The sequence below is a fragment of the Aotus nancymaae genome, unplaced genomic scaffold (assembly GCF_030222135.1).
Source record: "Aotus nancymaae isolate 86718 unplaced genomic scaffold, 86718_ANA_hifiasm-v0.15.2.pri h1tg000058l, whole genome shotgun sequence".
In the NCBI taxonomy this organism is placed as follows: Eukaryota; Metazoa; Chordata; class Mammalia; order Primates; family Aotidae; genus Aotus; species Aotus nancymaae.
Window position 1 is genome coordinate 29,977,761 of NW_026988472.1, and position 22,240 is coordinate 30,000,000.

At 33.9% G+C, this 22,240-nt stretch overlaps 1 protein-coding gene and 1 non-coding gene across 3 annotated transcripts in view; both read right to left on the reverse strand.

The window, feature by feature from the left end:
* IL1RAPL1 (interleukin 1 receptor accessory protein like 1) overlaps window positions 1–22,240 on the reverse strand; it is a 1,316,763-nt gene that overhangs the window by 970,447 nt on the left and 324,076 nt on the right. The window lies entirely within an intron of this gene.
* On the reverse strand, window positions 2,779–2,846 carry LOC135269988 (small nucleolar RNA SNORD74). Its single transcript, XR_010338218.1, has one exon. It is a non-coding gene; the product is annotated as a small nucleolar RNA SNORD74 (small nucleolar RNA).

Consider the following 22,240-nt stretch of genomic DNA (forward strand, 5'->3'; position numbering starts at 1 on the left):
CTGGAGAGGATGTGGAGAAATAGGAACACTTTTACAATGTTGGTGGGAGTGTAAATTAGTTCAACCATTGTGGAAGACAGTATGGGGCTTCCTCAAGGATCTAGAAATATAAATACCATTTGACCTAGCAATTCCATTACTGGGTATATATCCAAAGGATTATAAATCGTTCTACTATAAAGATACATGCACATGTATGTTTACTGCGGCACTGTTCATGATAGCAAAGACTTGGAACCAACCCAAATGCCCATAAGTGATAGACTGGATAAAGAAAATGTGACACATATACCCCATGGAATACTATGCATCCATAAAAAAGGATGAGTTCATGCCCTTTGCAGGGACATGGATGAAACTGGAAACCATCAATCTCAGCAAACTGACACAAGAACATAAAACCAAACACCACATGTTCTCACTCATAAGTTAGAGTTGAACAATAAGAACACATGGACACAGGGAAAGGAATATCACATGCTGGGGCCTGTTGGGGGAGGTGGGGATAGGGGAGGGATAGCAGGTGTTGGGGGCATTGGGGAGGGATAGCATTAGGAGAAATACCTAATGTAGGTGACGGGGTGATAGATGCAGCAAACCACCATGGCACATATATACCTATGTAACAAACCTGCACGTTCTGCACATGTACCCCAGAACTTAAAGTATAATATATCTTAAAAAAGAATAATTTTAGGAGAGATAAAGTGATTTTTAATTAAACTATATAGGGTTCTTTTTCCACGTGCTGACCACTTTTTTAATGATAAGGAATATGCAGTACCATATCAATAATCCTTACTAAGCACTCTTATTTTCAAAATACTTGATATTTTTAGAAAATACAACATTTAAAACATACAATCGACTTTTTCTAACAGATAACTTGAGTCTCAAATAGCTTCTATAATTCTCAAAACAATGTGTTAGGTTTTTAGAAGTTTGATCTTCTAACAAAACAGAAAAAATCCCAGGGAGACAGACAGTTGAGAACAATACTCTTCAGTAGAACTTTCTGCAATGATAAAAATGTCTTTCTGTGCTTTTCAATATGAAGCTACTAAGCACATTTGGGGGTTAGTACTTGAAATCTGGCTGCTGTGACTGGTGAACCAAATTTTCTATTTTGTTTAATTATAATGAACTTAAATTTAAGTAGCCACAGGTGGCTAATAGCTATAGAATCACCTATCCAAATCTTATTCATCACCAGGTATTTCTTAGTTATTTGTAAAGCAAATAATCAAATGCCTTAAATATCTGCAAAATAGACTTCCTTTGGTTCTTTAGTAGTTCTAAAACTTTTGTATGCTTAATAATTACTATACAGGGTAGCATATACAAAATCCACAAATATTGAAATAGGCAATTCATAAAATGTTTAAGGGTCATTTTAACTCCTGGCAATATTCACATGGTAAATTATAAATTAACCTTAAAGCCTGATTCTCCACTCTCTCACCCACTACAACATTAAAAGTTGACATATGCTGAGAACTGACTTCAAAAATTAATATGGAAATATTTGGCAAAAAGATGAATCAGGTAGGTAGCATGGTCATGTATCACAAACGATTTAGTCCTTGAAACTATAAATACATACTTAATTTTATGCAAATATCTTCTCATTAGGGAATTTAAAATATTCATTCAAAAGTATTAATTTGCTTTATCTTTGGTATTGAAATTAATATTTAAATATTAATGCTTCCTTCCAGCTATTAAGTCATATGGAAATTTAAAAATTCCATTACACTTAAAATACGATAAAAATTCTAGTATTAGGTGGACTCCTAAACTATATTTCTATATTTATATGAACATTACAAATATAATTTTGTTTCTTCACATGGATTGTATTGTTTTTCAATGATGTAGATAACAGAATGAAAAAAAAACTTCCTCTCAACAAGTGGTCTACTATAAGTCAGAATGGCAGGCAGGTATACACTATAGCAACACTCGTTATGATAAGGAAAAGTCCAACTAATAACAGTATAAAGGAAATGAGAGAATGACATGGTCTTTAAAACGTTTCACGTGCCTTTGCATCTTCCAATCTAAAACTAATGTATTTTCCTCAGTTGAATATTTCAATAGTATAAATGAAGTTTACTTTGCTACTTATAGTTTCAGTTCTTCAGTGAAAATCCGTGTATTTCCATCATGTACCTACTCCCTTGCTAGAGGATGTTTCAAGTGAGAGCCATATACATCTTTCCTTTTCAAATTTATAAGATCACTTTTCTTTTCCAGGATTCATGCTTGGACATGTATTCTTTGAAACTTTTCTAGAAAAGTTCCTTGTGTGGGCAAAGCACCAAAAAATTGTCTTTATCAATGTGGTAGTGCAGATCCTCTGGGTACTTCTGAGAAAACTTCATGAGACTCATAATGCCCTATGCCATTCAGCATCTGTAGATAGAATAAAACTGATTCATATGTACTTGTATTCACATATTCTCTAGCAAATGTGTTCATCGTATTAAGATGACTGATATTCAAATCATTTTTAAGTGGTACGGAATTGTTTTCTTTATGGATGCTCATTAACGGGTATTAAAATTTAAGCTATTATTGCACGCAATCATTTAAAAATTATTACTAAAATATTCCTTATGTTTGACAAAAAAAAAAATTGGCAAACCGATGATAAACCACAGATTGCCTGTTAAATCTTGGCATAACAAATGGGATTAATGCCATCATGTAGTCTAACTCCATTTTACTAGAATTTTAAAGCAAGCAGTAATTCTTTTTACTATTGTTTGTTTGTTTTCCATTAGAGTCTTTGGCATTCATCAACACTTTCAGATGTTCCTATCAAGATAGGTTTCATTAGAGGCTCTTTTTAGTGAGGGAACTACAAATTGAAGTCTTGTATATATGAGCCACTGAAAGAAGATAACTTGTCTACCTAGTGATCTAACCCCAAAATCCACAATAGAAACAGTGCCATATGAGATTTAAGTTTCAAACATTTAAGTCTTACTTTTAACACTTAATTAAAAAAAATTCTTATTACATGCTTTTAAGATGACAAAAACCAGTATTTTTCAATGTAATTTTGAAGTACTTCCAGTATTTAATATGAATACATCATTATAGAACTGTAATTCAAGCATGTTTTAAGCTTTTCCCTCATATTATGAAAAATTTTCAAACATACAGAGAAATTGGAAGAATTTTACAGTGAACACTCATATACCCACCATCTACGTTCAATAATAAATTGTATTATATTTGCTATTCATTTATTCATCCTTTTATCCAAATATTGCTCCATTTTATTTCAATGTAAGCTGCAGACAAGTACTCTTCACCCTTAAAACACTTCAGCAGGCATATCATTAACTAGAGTTCAACATTCATGCTCTCTTAATGCAAACTTCATATATAAAAAATGTACAAGTCTTAGGTGTACCATTCCATGAGCTTTGGCAATCAAATGTGATCCTTATTCGTTGGCATTTGAGTGGCATATAAATTGAAATGAAAGTTGAAAATAAATAATATATTTTCAATCTGTTACTCCTACTGTTGGGGTAATCCAAATGTTCCCAAAGAAAGTAAAAGTAAATTTATTTAGTCCCAAGTATTTAATTTAACAGATTTATAGGTCACACCATGGAATACTTAACAAATATATAATAACCAAAAGAATCACTCTCAGTGTTTAATTATATTTTTCAAATGTCATGAATTTAAATCTCAACAAAACACACTGGAATAAACTTTCCAAGTACCAATTTTAGGGTTAATCCACAATGTAGTCTCCTTATATAAGTAGTAGACAATGTCAATTTTGCTATTCAAGAAAAGATTTTAATTAATTCTTTGATAATTGTCTTCTTTGTGTTTCCAGCTCTTAAGAACTGATTCAGTTGACAGTGTTACTAAAATTTTAGGGTGCAAAGGGCCAAGATGGCTTTAAACACTCAATTCCTAGCCAAACTACTTATTTTTAAAAATGTCAAAGAAATATAAAAAAGATGACCCTGTTCTGAAATGAATCAAGAGAGAATTTAAACCTGTCAAAAACCATAGGATTTTGATATTGAAAATGGTGACAACTATTTTTAATTTCAGCAACAAAAGACTTTATGTGAGTCCTTGCTTTTAACTTACAGCATTGCCAACAGTATTTGCTGTGTTGACGATGGAATCTTGAAGTGAAAATTCTATAGGAAAGGCTTATTTTGCTTCTTTTTCAGAAGGAACGCATACAAGAATTTCACATTGCAGGACAACATTGCCCAACAATCATTCACTTTGTTCCAGTTGGAGACTTATGACCACTTTGCTAATAAAATTTGGCATTAGCCTTTTGAAAAGTATAAATTACATTATTGCTTTGGATTATTGTGCATTCTAGCAGAACAGAATGAAACTTGACAACCTGATTTCAAACTACTGTATAAGAAACTGAGATAGTTTCTTGATTTCAAACTACAGTACAAGAAACTGATGGGCATGTAAGTTTCTAAACAATATACCTCCTTGGTTAAGACCAGGATGATTTCCCAATGTCACGTGACCTCTGAAAGTGAGTTTTTCCATCTTTTGCAATTCTAGAAAGCTATTTGGACCCCATATCTTTAAAGCAGCAAACACACAGATAACATACATAAGACTTTTACAGTTTTGCCTCTAAGTTAAATATGTACAGAATAGGTGCCATGTACACAGTATTGTGGTAAGCATGAAATGGGATATAAAAACATTACATGGCCACATTTTAGATAAGGTCAAACGAACACATATAAAAATACAAGGAAGTACATACAAATGTAAATTTTGAAGCATAAAGGAATGAGTGTTAAAATGCTTTCACATAGTATTCAGAGATTTTTACAACGTGTTTATACACAAGTAGTAATTGAAACTGAACACTATATCCAATGAAATTTTAAAGACAGAAATAGACTTAATTTATATTTGAAAGTTCATATTCATTTAACATAATGAATCTTTATTGAATAAAGTAGTTTTTTAAAATTCCTTTAACACAAGGTGGATTAAGACCATTTTCCTTTTCTTAAACTATACATATCCTGGGCTATTACCGCTCTCCTCACAAAAGTGCTATATTTCACTAACCATTGCATTTTTTTATTCTTTAGGTTTATTTTAGTTAAGTTATTATTTTAGAGACAGGGTCTCACTCTGTCATCCACGATAGAGTGCTGTGGCTCATTGTAACCTCACACTCCCAGGCTCAAGTGATCCTACTGCTTCAGCCTCCCAAGTAGCATGCTTGTTCTACGAATCACCCTTTTTTTTCCATTTTAACATTTTGAAAATTGGGTTGCATCTTAAAATTAATGTGCCATCTAATGTAATGGCTATTTCCTTCAAAACTATGAATTAAGTGGTAATACAATCAAATTAAGGAACTATGAGTGTTTACATTTAGTCTTTATAATTTAAAGTGCCACCATGCATAGCTTTTTTTTTTTTTCTTTTAGAGATGGGGTCTCACATTGTTTCCCAGGCTGATCTCAAACTTCTGGGCTCAAGCAACTCTTCTACCTCGCCCTCCCAAAATGCTGGGAGTTTAAAAAAAAGAAGAAGAAGAAAACAATTTTAAATTAAAAGAAATAAATAAAACATCTATTTAAATGAAAAAGAAATTTAAGCTGGGTAATGACTACATATAGGTTCATTATACCTTCCCTCTAAGTTTGTTTGGTTTGAAATTTGCCATTACATTCTTGACCACTTGTGAGACAGAAGTAATAAAAGGCAGTTACAGGAGAATAGAAAATTCCAAGGAGCACTTTCACATGACTCGCAAAAGGAAACTTGAAATAGTCGTATAAGCTAGGGACTGATAAGAACCTGAAAAACTAGGTTGTGGGCCAAGCTGGCTAAGACTGACTAGATCCAAAATGGTTCTGAAGTTGACCTAGGTTATACCTAGAAACTTTTTATATGCTTATTAACATAATAAAGACACACCCACCACTGACATGACAGTTCCAAGATCACCGATACTTGGTGTAAAAATGGGTGGCACCACCATTCTGAGAAATCTCCATCTCTTTCCAGGAATCTTCATGGATTGGTTAAAGAAACCCATAAAGGTAAAAACCCCAAACTCCATTGGGCAACTTTCCCTCAAGTATGTCTGCACTGCCCTTTCTTGAGTGTGTACATTTTACTTTTCTTTTTCTTTTTCTTTTTTTTTTTTAAGACGGAGTTTCGCTCGTTACCCAGGCTGGAGTGCAATGGCACGATCTCGGCTCACCGCAACCTCCGCCTCCTGGGTTCAGGCAATTCTCCTGCCTCAGCCTCCTGAGTAACTGGGATTACAGGCACGCGCCACCATGCCCAGCTAGTTTTTTGTATTTTTAGTAGAGACGGGGTTTCACCATGTTGACCAGGATGGTCTCGCTCTCTTGACCTCGTGATCCACCCACCTCGGCCTCCCAAAGTGCTGGGATTACAGGCGTGAGCCACCGCGCCCGGCACATTTTACTTTTCAATAAATCTGTGTACATTCACTATTTTCTGATTTATCTTTGAATTCCTTCTTGCAGTGGTGTCAAGAGTCTAAACACAGGCTTGGGTCCTGGTCCCAATGGCGTTTGGGGACCTATCCCAGCCTACCACTTGAACCATGGAAGTGGGGGAAAAAATTGAAGATAGAAAACAAAAAGCAACTCCTTGATTTTTCTTTGTCATGGACCGTTACATTAAAACTAAGGCAAGTTTTCCCCATAGAACATCAATTCACAAGACCATAAAATACAATCTGAAAAGTACAAGGGCTGTTCACTCCAAACCAAGCTTTTTACCTTGGGAAAACTATTAACATGTGTTAGTTATGCCCAGTTTGATACATTGGTTAGTGACTAAAATGCCTACGGGTTCCTCACAAATCAGTTATCTCTTTCCAGCAGTGACATTGGTGTTTCTTTATTTTTTGGCTTTATAAGGTTGACAAAACATATTAAATGGAAAGAAATAAACCCACAGTGTGAATCCAAATATGCTGCTGGCAGAACACTTTGCCAAAGCAGGCAGGATAATGCTTTCTTGACTTGAAATCCTCACTTTCTCTTTCCCCCAACCTGCTTCTTTGTAGTTTGAATCTAGTGTAGGCTTATTCCTAAGGCAGATGGTTTCTTTGAGCTAGCTGGCCACAGCAAGGTAGTCTTTAGTGATAGATGTGGGGTAGGAGGAAAGAGGGAGGAGAGAGAGAGAGAGAAAGGAAAGAGAAAACATGACTTCCACCAGAAGGGCATGTAACACCCAGTAATTAAAAAAATTTTTGAATTTAACTTTGCAATAGCATGGAATTAAAATGCCTTCACATAGAATATTTGAAGATGCTTATTCTAACAATCACCCTTTCTTTTCCATTTTAACATTCTGAAAATTGGATTGCTTCTTAAAATTAATGTGCCATCTAATGTAATGGCTATTTCCTTCAAAACTATGAATTAAGTGGTAATACAATCAAATTAAAGAACTATGAGTGTTCACATTTAGTCTTTAAAATTACCATTTGTCCCAATTACACAGACTAGAAACTAGAGTTCCACTCCTGTTTTGTTTTTTTAACTCATGTTTCTAGATGAATACACAGAACCTTTATTTGTGTAAGAAGGAAGTTTTCTGCTCTTCTCTTCACATTCTAATCTCAATCCCACCTTCAAGTACGCCCCTTCAGTCCCCCTCCTCCTCCATCTTCTTATCTGGCCCAATAAAAAGGTAGTATCCTATTTTTCATTAATCATAATTATACATGCAAGGAGCTAAAATGTATTACTCGGCTGGATTAGTTTCTCTCAATGTAAGAATCAAGTCAGGGGACTTCTATTCCTCAAAGAGGCACAGATAGTACCTCTGTGTTCATGACAATTGCCTATTCTTTGTGTTTTGTCATCAGCCATTCCTGGCTCATTTGTCTTCAATTAATGGGCAGACAGCAGAAGGCCTTATTTTAGGTTCAGGCAGAGCTGCTCTTTATGCAGCTATTGTTGACAGAGAGTCTTGTATTCTACTACATATTGGATGACTGCCAGACACTAATAAATCAAGTACTTTGGTCACCATTTAGCTATCAACTCTTTGTATATAACTTTTGAAAAAGGATGAGTGACTCTTAGCCTGGAACCACAACACCCCAAAACTACAGAAGCTGCAAATCTACGAAAACTATTTTTTTTTTCTGCTGCTGCTGCTGATGCTACCAAAAGAAGAAAAGATTTTGCAGACATTTATAGCTCTAGATAGGAAAAATAGTACTTTTCAGGCTGAATGATGTCTGAAAGACAATAGCGTTACTTCCTTATTAGGAACAACTCTGCTGCAAACACCCACATCATTGAAATTGTCATCTTTGGGGCAACCGAGGAAGATTCAGAGCAGCAATATAGGTCAAATGACACATTCAAACCAACACTCAACTAAAAAGCAAAAAGCCAGTTTTACAGCTTAACAGAGTGCCGCATTTTAATCTAATTTAAGCAGGATTTAAAATATAGGTGTTGAGGAAGCTGTTGAGGTTTTCCAAGACAAGAGCTTATCACATAATGGTTTTGTAAAAAGGCTGATTCAGAAAAAAATGATATAACTGTTACTGAATGCACAAAAGAAAAGAAGGCAAAAGAATTATCTCATGTTGTACACGGTATCCGCCAGAAAGATCAGACATGAGAATTAAATGAACTTTGAGCTGTTTTCTCTTCACATTTTAAGACTGGATAATGAAATTTATTGCCTTCCAGTCCGTAATACAATCAGACAAATTTAAATAATTATTCATGCAAATACATAAAGCTAACCTAGCAAAGATAATTACACTTAAACTTAATATGTTATCTTGAGGCCGGCGAAGTGGCTCACGCCTGTAATCCCAGCACTTTGGGAGGCCGAGGCGGGTGGATCACGAGGTCAAGAGATCGAGACCATCCTGGTCAACATGGTGAAACCCCGTCTCTACTAAAAATACAAAAAATCAGCTGGACACGGTGGCGCGTGCCTGTAGTCCCAGCTACTCGGGAGGCTGAGGCAGGAGAATTGCCTGAACCCAGGAGGTGGAGGTTGTGGTGAGCCAAAATCGCGCCATTGCACTCCAGTCTGGGTAACAAGAGTGAAACTCAGTCTCAAAAAAAAAATTTTTTTTAATTAAAAAAAAAAAATTTTATCTTGTATCTGAAATCTAACAGGTATTCTTGTCCTAGTATATCATATGGTCACATAGATTTTACACTTTATGAATATAAACTGCATTGTAGACTTTTTAAGCACATTCATTAGCTATAGCATTCATTTGTTATTTATATTATTTATCTATCACTTACAGAATTTATGAATATATATGTGTCAGTCACTGGTCTAACCATTTTTCACAGATGGCTTTATATAACCAACAACTTCATAAAGTGGGTGTTATTATGCCTCTTCCCAGATTAAAAAAACTGAGTTTTAGAAGGGATAAGTACCTTACTCAAGTACAAATGGCTGGTAAGTGGCAGAACTAGAATTCAAACACAGGTTTGATTCCAAAGCCCACTCTTTAAAAAAGTTCCTCTATAGATTTTCAATTCTATTTTTGTTTCTGAATACATTTTAATGGTAACTATAATCCAGCACATATCATAAGCATCTTTCTGAGGAGATGATGTTAATTTTATGGGAGAAGAGACATTTTCAGAGATATGATAAATGTCTTTAATTGCACATTTATAAACTATGACCACAAAGAGAAATTGCTTGTCCCATGCTCATGCAAAGAGCAGAGTAGCATTAAGTGAACAGATCACAGTCAGATATATTATGCCTTATGAAATAAGTTAATAAGGGTTGAAACACTGTATGCTTGATGAAATAAATTTCCTAAGGGCAACACACATTACCAGCTGTTCAAATACTGTTCACTTCCCCGTAGGCAAGTATATCACTCCCTCAGTTATTGAACACATGTGGTGTTCCTGTAATATCTTTCATCTCATTTACACCAAGAAAGAGTAAATAAGTATTTCTGGGCTTCAGCAAGAACAGCCTTTCACCTCATAGACATTCTTATCACCTATCCACCACTTAGTAGCAAGTTACTTTCCTAAAAATAAAAATTAGAAACAATGTTAATTTCCTGCTAAAAACCTTCCAGTGGCTTCTCATTGCATTCTCAGGCTTCAAGAAGCTGAAACCCCCACAAGGTTTTTCATGATCTACAACCTATGTTCTCCAGCACTTTACCAGATCAAATTCTTCATCCAATGTAGGCTTCCCTCTGCTGCATTCCCAGGTCAGGGCTTTCAGCCAGGCCTTTCTGTTTACCAGGAATGCTTCATCCTTAGTTTTCATATACCAAACACCTATTTAGCATCAAGTCTCACTTCTAAAGTTCATAGACATTTCCTTGATCTATCCATAAGATTAATCACTTCTGTTTTCACTTGCATGACATCCTGTCCTTTGCCTTCCAAGGGCCTATCTGAACGGCAATTGGCAGAGATGTGATCAGTCCTTCAGTTAGTTGAAAAAGATGCTCCAAAAGAGAAACACATACTTTAATGTCCTAGCCCTGTGAAGTATCTTGAAGAAACTAAACTTGCATGGGGGTACTGGCCTTTTAAAATCAAATTCCCAAAGTGTTATTGGTGGCATCCATTTCAGATAAAAATGCATTTATTTTGTTTCTTTTTTAATGTATTTGATTGGTTGGGTCACTGTCATTAAGAAAAAGAGTTTGTTCCTTCTGAGTAAATGCGTCGGGTCCTCTAAGTTTTGTTTCAATATATTTTTGTGTGAGAACTGTTAGTCAAAAAATTTTATATTACCAGTGTTAAAAGGAAATGTTTAATATAATAAGATATAGTGACTAATAGCGTTTCTTGAAAGAAGGAAATTACTAATGGAAAAAGTGGCATTTGCCAGAAGTGACAGCTTGTCAAACTCACTGTCAACATGTTTAAAGAAAATATTCATATAAAAAGGAAATCATGAGGAACAACAGCAAAACAGGAATTACATTTTTGAAAGTTAAATTTTTACAGTGCCCTCAGACAGATGAAGCTCAACTTTCCCATTTTAAAAGTAGCCTCATAAATATAAACTAAGTATACATTTAATTAGACATCATTAACAAACTTAGAAGAGAAGAACTGAAGCAAAAAAATACATCATAAAAATTAGTAACTCAGTTCTATACATAGATGGTGATGATGGCCGCAAAACAATGTGAACGTACTTAATGCCACAGAACTGTACACTTAAAATATTTAAAACAGTAAATATTATATATAGTATAACACAATTTTTAAAAACACACTAAGTCAATCATTCTTTATTTTCACATATCCATCTGGACACATATTTGCTGATATTTCCAACTCAGGTATAGTGGGTTTGAAATGTGGAGCCAGTGAGGGGTTGGAAGAAGAGATATTGCCTTAAACTTTCAAAAATCCAGAGAGAAGCTCAGTTACATGCTCTATTTTCTCCCCTACTAAGAATCACTGCACTTGAACCATCATCACAGCATTATTGCAATCAGAGTTACTTAGTCTCAATAAATTTCATTTAGGCACTAGATGTATAATGAATTGAAAATTAAATCTTAACATACTGTTGGCTCAAAATGTCACAAATCACGTGTCATATCACAAAACATCATTTCATTTGATTTCAAGAAAAGGCAAAGGAAAATCTCCAGAATTATCATTTAGGTTGAAAAATATATAAATAATGAAGGTAAATGAGTTGTACAATATTTTCCCTTGATATAATATCATTAAAGAAATTGGCTTATATGAAGCAGTCTCTTCCACGCCAACAATCAGCCCATCAAAATGCACTATATCCTCTTAAATTGTATTTAGTTTTAATGTTTTCATTCTACTTATAAGTAGCTGATTTCACTTAGTTCTTTATTAGCTATTTCAAATTAACAAGTATATATAGTCTCCTTTTCTTTTTCACTATTTGCAAGCTACGATAATTTTAACACTGCTACCCAAGTTGAGAAAAATGAATATGTTGGCCAACAGATGTTTGGAATACATCAATAGCATTTACAGGTGATGTTGAATTGTAATTTATTCCTTACCTATTATCTCATTTAATTCTCACAAATTGATAAAGTAGACAACCTTTTAATCTCATTTATAGATAATAAGCAGAGCCTGAGAAGCATGGTCTAAAAAGATAACAGGCTCTGGAAAACACTGTTGGGATCAAATCTCATCTCAACTGTTTAAAAGCTGAGTTTCCTAATCTATCAAATAGAAACAATAATACTAATAATATACTTCTACTGTTTCTGGGAATAGTACATAACCCATACAGGTAAAGTATATGAAACAGTACCTGAGATGTTATAGGCATTCAATAAATGTAATTATTTTTTAGCAACTTTTCTAAAGAAACATCATTAGTGTTGGGGCCAAGATACAAAGGGAAATCTATGACTTAGGAGCCTGAGGGCTTGCCATTACATTATATTGCCTAGACCTATAATCCTCCTTAACTCTTCTTAAAACATGGTAAAACATCAGCAAAGAAAGAAAAACTCTACAGCAGGGTTCTCCAACCCCCAAGCCATGGACTGGTATTGGTCTATGGCCTGTTAGTAACTGGGCTGCAGAGCAGGAGGTGAGTGATGGGTAAGTAAGCATTACCACCTGAGCTTTGCCTCTTGTCAAATGAGCAATGGCATTAGATTCTCACAGGAGCACAAACCCTACTGTAAACTGTGCATGCAACAGATCTAGGTTGTGTTCCTTATGAGAATCTAACTAATGACTGATGATCTGAGGTGGAACAGTTTCACCCCCAAATAATTTTCCCTGCTCCTCATCATCTGTCCATGGAAAAACTGTCTTCCACAAAACTGGTCCCTTGTGCCAAAAAGATTGGGGCCACTTATCTACAGTTTTCATTGTAAAACCTGGATTTTCATATGCCTGTAGTTCATATGCCTAAATTTGTAACAAATGGGACAGAAGAAGAAACAAATAATATTCTCTTTATCAAGTGATTAGTTTTTATTAATGGAAAGTTCAACAGTGAGTATTTTCTTAGAATACATACAGAATATCTCTTGCTGAGCTAACACATGTTTTGCTGTCAGGCAACAACATTTAAAACATCTATATCAACCTTGTTTGTTTAGCTGGAGTTAAATAATGATACCCAGGATTTGTAAAGTGTTTTATACTTTCAAAGTATTCAAACAACAATATGTCATACAGGTAGTGCAGATATTTTTAGTCCCATTAAGTACAAAAAAAAGAGAAGGTTCAAATGTTGAAGTGTACATAAAAGTCTGAAATAAGATGGTGACATTCTGAAGCAGTTTACTTAAAATTTTACTTACCAAATATTCACTTTGACAAAAGTAGTAATAAGATACAAAGTTGATGGAATAATTTAAGGCCATTTCTGGGAAGAGGGGAAGTGACCTACAATAACGACACTTGAGATCATCTAAAATTATTCAATGCTAGATGGCTATATGATGAACATTTTATATTTTTCAAATAATTTATGATTCTACATTTCTTGGCTATGTGTGTTATATTTCCTGTGCTTATGCTAATTCTCTAATCTTCATAAGTGTAGAGTTCATGTTTACCTTATTTATCTTTTCTGTACAGCACCATGTCTAGGCATTTGCTGTCATCCCACTGAGTTCCCTAGGTCTTCGTTTAGCACATAAAAAATGAAGAAATATTGAATTTTTGACAAGTTTAACTTCTGAAATTTATCTCACTCAAATTACCCTAATTATTTGTATATACTTGAGTTTTCTGGGTATAAAAACACAAGGTAGTATTGTCCAAGTTCTCAGTATTATTTATCACATTATGGTGTTAGGAAAAATGATAACAGCACTAACAAGATTCCAAATGCTCACAGAAGTACCTAAAATTCCATTTCTGATAACATACAACTGGCAAATGCTTTATCACCATTTCATAGGTGAGAAAACAGAAGTCATATAGCCAGAGCTGAACCTCAACTAGACTGTTCTATTTCATCAAATTTTCACCCTGAGTTGACATAAACAAATATATTCGTCTTTCCATGCCATAAGAGATGCTGCATCTAATTCCCTAAGTTTATTTTATTTTATTTTTAGAAACATCATCTTGCTCTGTCACCCAGGCTGGAGTGCAGTGATGTAATCATAACTCACTGCAGCCTTAAACTCCTGGGCTCAAGTGATCCTTCTGCCTCAGCCTTCCAAAGAGTTGGCCTACATATTATTTTTTACTTTGTATTCAGCTTGACATTAGGCAGTTTAAAGGATATAAAAATCTGCAGAAAACATATGCTGACCCTAAAGGAGGAGCTTGCCATCAATTTGAGGAGCTAAGAAATGCTTACATTGAAACTGAAATACCTTTCAAAGGCAACACACTGTTAAGCATAAGACTATGAAGTACAATCTAAAATTATGTATGTAATTCAAAAATGGATGTAGTCATCATAAACTGGTCAGAACCAAAATTCTAGAGCTGCAGATCAAGAATTTACAGGGACAGACAGAATGATTGCACATTCTCCTTTCTGGTACAATCATATTCTCCATTCTAATGTGAAATAATTACCTCCAAAATATTCAATGATTTGTTATTTTAATAAACTTCTACAGAACAATTCTTGCAGTCAATCTTCAATTATTAAGTCCCTTTGTTCATTTTCCTGGATCATCACATTGCTCATTAGGACCTCCCATTAGAAGAGAGGGAAACCCACATTTTAAAATGGCATCTTGTAAACAGCTATTTTTTTCATTGTACTTTAGGTTCTGGGGTACATGTGCAGATCATGCAGGATTGTTGCATAGGTACAGACCTGGCAAGGTGGTTTGCTGCCTTCATCCCCCTATCACCTATAGCTGGTATTTCTCCCCTTGTTATCCTTCCCCACCCTCCCCATCCCCCGCTGTCCCTCTCCTAGCCCCTCCAACTGACCGCAGTGTGTGATGCTCCCCTCCTTGTGTCCACGTGTTCTAATTGTTCAACATCTGCCTATGAGTGATAACATGCAGTGTTTGATTTTCTATTCTTGTGTCAGTTTGCTGAGAATGATGGTTCCAGATTCATCCATGTCCCTATGAAGGACACAAACTCATCATTTTTTATGGCTACATAGTATTCCATGGTGTATATGTGCCACATTTTCTTTATCCAGTCTCTCATCGATGGGCATTTGGGTTGGTTCCAGGTCTTTGCTATGTAAACAGTGCTGCAATGAACATACGCATGTCTTTATAATAGAACAATTTATAATTCTTTGGGTATATACCCAGTAATGGGATTGTAAACAGCTATTTTTAAGGGTGTTAAGTTACCTGTCACCACAAATAGAAGAATCTGATGAAACACAATAAATTAAAAATAAATTTATTCTTAATATAACTGAATAAAATAATCACAAAACCTTTTTAGTGGAAACACTCTGGATGACAAAACAACCGGAAACTTTTGCTGGTGATTCCATTTTTTTAACCTTAGCTACACACACACACACACACACACACACACACACACACACACACACAAATCAAAGGTTAGAGTAACGATTCCCTTCACAAGCTCTATGGCTGTTATTAATCTGATAGGATTAAAATTTAGCAAGACAAGTTTCTTAATACAATTTCAGGTGTATTTTAAATTAGAACTTGATATGGGAATTAATTGGCCATTTCCAACTTCAATATCACTGTAGAATCCTCATCTCAAAATTCCTCACCACTTGCTAAATATTCATAAGTAAATGTGTTTCAATTTCTCATACACATCAAATACACACACAGAGAATACACACTCATATACACATCTATAATTATATATACATTATATACATGGATGTTTTTGTGTGTGTATATATATACACACACTTTTTTTTTTCTATTATTTCTCTATCTTAACATCTTATTCTCTCTAATATGGCATAATGGAGCCAGCATAAAATCTGGGATAAAATCTAAATTCTGCCACATCCTAATTGTTTGACTTTAAGCAAACAATTTAAGGTAAGGCTCTTAACCTCTGAGAGCCTTACCTTCCATAATGGTTCAAATGGAAGAGTAACACTGAATTACTGTGCAAATTAGAAAGAATGTGTATAGTATCTACTATAAGACAGAAACATGTTCTCATTAAGAGGCAACTTGATACCTTTGTAGCTATTGTTATCCCTCCCCAAATACGCTCTTTCTCTTGAATTGCCTTTTCATGAGTAATATCATTACCATTCACCTTATCCATTAGCTCAAAACCTTAAAATTATCTAAAATACTCCTCCTCCACGTGGAATAAAAGGCAAAGTGCTATAAATTCTTCCCTTGGAATGTATCATGAATATTTTCCCAATACTACCATCTCCTATGTCATTGTTGCCATACTGTCTTCAAGGTGAACTGCCATTAAGTACTCTGATATTCTGTCTTTCCCTGCAGTTTTGCTACACTTAACACTCTCTACTCATTAAGACCTGAAAAGAGTATCACTTTCCTTTTGTCAATCTACTGATACAAACTCTTCGTGGCTCCCTAGTAGCCTAAACACACGAATCCAAATCCAAAGTCCCTGATGATTTGAACCCAATATACCTTGTAGCCCCATTTAAAAAATATCCTTTTTCAGTCATCCAAACAAACATTTATTGAGTGGACATTTATGCTCAAAGTGCCAATTCTGGCCATAGGAATACAACCGTGAACAATGTGGTCATGTTCCTTTCTAGTGATAGATAACACCATTAAATGACTAATCTTTAATTCTATATGTGGTAAGTACTAGATATAAATAAGTATAGAGTAGGTACTGACAATAACTGAGAATCTGGGAATGCCTCCCTGAAGAAGTGATATTTGAACTAAAATTTAAAGAGGAGTTGTGGGACTTGAGAGGATACGATGGGGGAAGTGAGATTCTAGCAGAGAAAATGGCACAGTATGTAGGACACACATACCCTATGCTTCAAGTCAAATGAATTACTGATGTGTTTGAAATCTGTATTATTCTCCACCCAAAGCTTGTGTACATTTTCTTTTCACTTGGAATGTTAAGTATACTGAATACACTGCTATGCAACCTAAATTACTTCCAGAAAAAAAGCTTTATTTATGAAGTAAATATTTTCCTGAAAAATTCCTTTTAACTATATAAGCAAAAGATGACTTGATGTGATACTATGTATTACTGTACTAAAATAAAAAAAATCAACTTGCTCTATAGTGGAAATATTAATGATTCATGAGATTTTTCTGCTAAGGAACATTTTTCTTCATTTCAAATATTCATCATCTAATTTTAACATAACATTCATTCAATTCAGAATATATTTGCATTTTCTTTGCTACAAAATAATCATCCATTAGTATTCTGTACTGCCTTTAGGAAATTATTGGTGTATGACTGTGTCAAGAGATTGAACCTCAATAAGTAACTTTGATATCTGAAATTGCTTTGAGGGAGACATTTTTAATCATCAGATATCTTCTCCCAATAAATTCTTCGACCTTTATCAAAATAAAACTACATTTTCTATTGCCAACATGACAAAGACAAGACAGATTAGGTTTTACAAAAAGAGTGCATGTGTTTTTCTTAACACAGCCACTCTAAATCTATTAACCATTGGACAATGATGAATTAGGGTTACATATAAGCACACTTAAACAGCAACCATTATCTACGTTAGTCATCTATCTTAGAATTTCTAGGGTCAGGCAGTCTTACAAAAACAAGTGTAGTGTAGTAAGACTCATTCCAAAAGCTTTACAAAATTATTATTTTTTTCACTTTTCAAATGAAAATTTTTTCTTTTTTAAATGAAAAGATAGTGTTGAACCCAACACTGATGACAATTTCAGCCTTCTTGAAATTCTTTCCTCTTCTGCTTTAGTGACACTGTACTTCATGCTTTAGTATGTAAATCTCATTTTCCTTTTCTATATATCTAGTAGAAATGTATCAAATATGTGTTGACCTATAAAATAAAAGGAGTGACACAGAATCCTAAGATTCCACATATTACTAACATCAAATTATTTTCCTTGTTGTCATCGTTTAAATCATAACAAACAAGGAATATGTATTCAGGCTGGGTTGAGAACAGCAAAAGATACCAGTGATTCTCAGATCAAAAAACAAAAATCCCTTGAAGGAGGTGAGATTTGGAGTTTGGGGGAGAAAGGCTTCTTTTCAAATCAGAGAACCAATAAAATTATGCTCAAATAACAACATTCTGAGTTGTCCTTTTTTAATGGTTACTATCTGAGCCACACATTCTTAGACTTCACAAAATGAAGAGCTAATTAGGAGTATTTATTTGTTTATTTTAAATAAAAATATTTCCTTGTAGTTGATATAGCATTTGCAGAATTGATTATATTAGCCTGGTTAAAATACAATACTCCAAATTTCACAGGTGGTCAAAAGAATAAACAAGAATTTTAAAATGCTATTGCACAAAATAAATCCAGAAGAAGTTGATACAGATTTTTTTAAAGCCATACTTGTGTTTTAAGAATTCAACAGCAAATTTCTATGTTACATCTTTGTGAAAGAACAGATTGAGGGCTTTTGGTGAGTTTGCAAATTTGTGAAGGGGAATAAACCAGTTTTTACTATAACCAGAGAAAAGTCTGCTAAAAACAAAAAGCTGTTACTGCTGTAACTCACAATATTTAAGGAAAATTTTTTAAATTCTAAATAAAAAGGATTATATTTTATAAAATTTAAGCATGAATAGGAAGTAAAGGGACTATCATTCATCATTTTAAATCAATATTATTGAGAAAGTTTTTCAGCAATTCAGTATTTTCTTAAAGGATTGGGTTAATCATCTGAGTAAGGTTCAGAGTCAAGTTAAATACAATGCTTGAAAAATGGAAATGTTTATAAAAAGGAAATAAGGAGGTTAATGAAATCTTCTAAGTTTAAAAATTATGGAACTGATATAGATTGGCTATAAACTATCAGGAACCAATGCTATATGAACATTTTCATGTTTCTGCATGGTCAGGGCTTTCAAAAAAGAAAACTGGAAGTTCACAATACATACTTTCAAGGAGACCTACATATATCCCCCCAGAGCCATTAATTTATGTTTCAAGGAATAATAAACCTAGTAATTTTAACTTCCTCTCCTCAAAGAACAAATTCAACAGATAGGAAAGAGTTACATATATGACAGTTATTAATCTGTCTGTATCAATATTTACTTAAAATGTGAATGGTCAAAATACACCAAAAATAGAGACTGTAAGAATAAATGAGAAAACAAGACTGAACTTTATGTTGTTTATAAGAAACCACTTTAAGTATCAAAGATAGGTTAAAAATAAAAGAATAAAGAATGATATACCATGCTAACATTATTTTTAAAAAAGATAGCTGGAATGGCTATATCCTGAGATAAAGTAGACTTCAGATCAAGAAAAGTATCAAGGATAAAGGACACTACATAATAAAAAAGTGTAAATTCTTCAAATAGACCTAACATCTTAAATATTTAAGCATCTAATAAGAGAGTATCAAAATCCATGAGGCAAAAACTGATAGACATGAAAAGAAAAATAGATAAATCCACTATTAAAGTTGGAGATTTCAACCCCTTCTTTCAAGATCTGATAGATCAAGTAGGCAGAAAATCTTTGAGGATACAGTTGAACTGAACAGCATCATCAATTAACTTGACATATTTGACATTTATAGAGTAGTCTATCCAACAATGCAGAAAACACATTCTTCTCCAGTTCACATGGAACTTTCACCAATATAGACCACATTCTGGGCCATAAAGCACACTTTAACAAATATAAAGAAACAGAAATAACATGGAGTATGCTTTTAGACCACAATGGAATTAAACTAAAATTCAATAACAGGAAGTTTGAAAATCTCCAAATCTTTGAAAATTAAACATACTTCCAAATAAATCATGGGTCAAGGAGAACTCTCAAGAGAAGTTCTAGAATACTTCTGAATGAAAATGAAGATACAACTGATCAAAATTTATTGGATGCAGTGAACACAGTGCTTAAGGGAAATTTATAGTATTAGGTACATGTATTGGAAAAGAAGAAAGATCTCCAACTCTAAGCTTTCACACTAGGAAACCAGAGAAAGAACAACACTTTATATCTAAAACAAAAAGAAGAAAATAAAGATCAAAACTTATAGCAGAAATCAGTGAAACTGAAAGAAAGAAAATAGAAAAAGAAATATCAAAAGCTGGAAGCTGGTTCTTCTCTGAAAAGATCAATAAAATTGACAAAACACTAGCCATGCTAGCCAAGAAAAAATGAGAGAAACAAAAATTATCAATATCAAAAGGCAAATATTGATCCCACAGTTATTAGATGGCAATAAAGTGACTATAAATAACTCTATACTCAATAGTTGGATAAATTATATTAAATAAACCAGTTCCTTGAAAGACACAAAATAAACATACTCATATAAGGAGAAATAGATAATCTAAATAGGTCTATATTAAATACAAGGAATTAATTACTAATAACCTTCTAATAACAAAAGAACAAGGACCTGATTGTTTCACCAGGAAATTCTACCAAACATTTAAGGAAGAAATATTAAGCTACCAATATATTTCATAAAACAGAAATAAAGAAAATTGTTACTATCATTATCTAAGAGGCCAGTATTAACTTAGTACCAAACCAAGATAGACATTACAACAAATAAAAGCCATAAATAAATATCCCTTATAAATGTATATGCATAAATCTTCAATGAACTATTAACAAATTTAATCCAACAAAGCATAAAAAATTACATACACCATGAACAAGTGGGATCTATGCCAGGTATGCAATACTGGTTTGATGTTTAAAACATCAATTAGATTGGCCACAGTGGCTCATGTCTGGAATCCCAACAGTTTGGGAGGCCAAGGTAGATGCATCACTTCAGGTCAGGAGTTTGAGACAAGCCTGATCAACATGGCAAAACCCTGTCTCTACTAAAAATACAAAAATTAGCTGGGTGTGGTGATGTACTCTGTAATCCCAGATACTAGGGAGGCTGAGGCATGAGAATTGCTTGAACCCAGGAGGGAGAGGTTACAGTGAGCTGAGATCATGCCACTGCACTCCAGCCTGGGTGACAAAGTGAGACTCCGTCACAAAAAATAAAATATAAAATAAAAATACTAAAAAAAAATCATATTATCATATGAATTCAGGTTAAAAAAAAAAGCATTTGGCAAAATCCAGTACTCATTCATAATAAAAACTGTCAGAAAATTTGGAATAAAAATGGACTTTCCCAACATGACAAAGAACAGCCACAAAAAATTTACAGCTAACATCATACTTAATGGTAAAAAATTGGTTACTTTTCCTCAGAGTATCATATGTTCATGTTTGCAACATGAAAAATAATATTCATTTCACTCTAAACTTTTTCACTTTAGGTTACTTGAAACCACTCTAACATTGATTATCATGCAAAATAAATATAAATCTAATTTTGGGTGGATATATTAGACTCACATTGTAGACTTAGACTGTAAGCTTTAGAGTATGATATGACTTTGTCTTCTGATACATAACAGATAAGCAATAAATGAAAAGAATGAAAGATTATAAAATATCTTAATTTATTTATCAGTTTAAGTCAAATTATTTACCTAAATAGCTTGGATATATACATATGTCTAATTAGAATCTATTAATATTTCTAAAAATACTTTGCTAGCTGGGGAAATAATTAATATTTTCTCTATTTGTATTTGCTCTTTTTTTTTTTTTTTGAGTCACTCAAACCATATTTTACTCAATAACCCAAGCAATTAATTCCTTCTTAAACCTTATTTCACTCTTACGTCATCCAGCCAATATAAAATTTCTCACCGTGGCCCAAGTTTTCTATTACCTCATTACATCTCTGACTTGATCTCCTACCACACTCTCCACTTACTGTGACTATCCAAATGTACATTTGACTAAGAGCCTTTGTCCTAGCAGTTCCTTCATCCTGAAATTCCTATTCCAGACAACTTCATGGTTTCTTCCTTTCCTGATATGGTTTGGCTATGTCCCCACCCAAATCTCATCTTGAATGGTAGTCCCCATAATCCCCATATGTCTAGAGAGAGACCTCGTGGGAGGTGATTGGATCATGGGGGTGGTTTCCCCCATCCTGTTCTTGTGATAGTAACTTCTTACGAGATTTAATGGCTTTATAAGTGGCTCTTTCCCCTTGACTCCTCACTCTTCTCTCTCCTTCCACCATGTGAA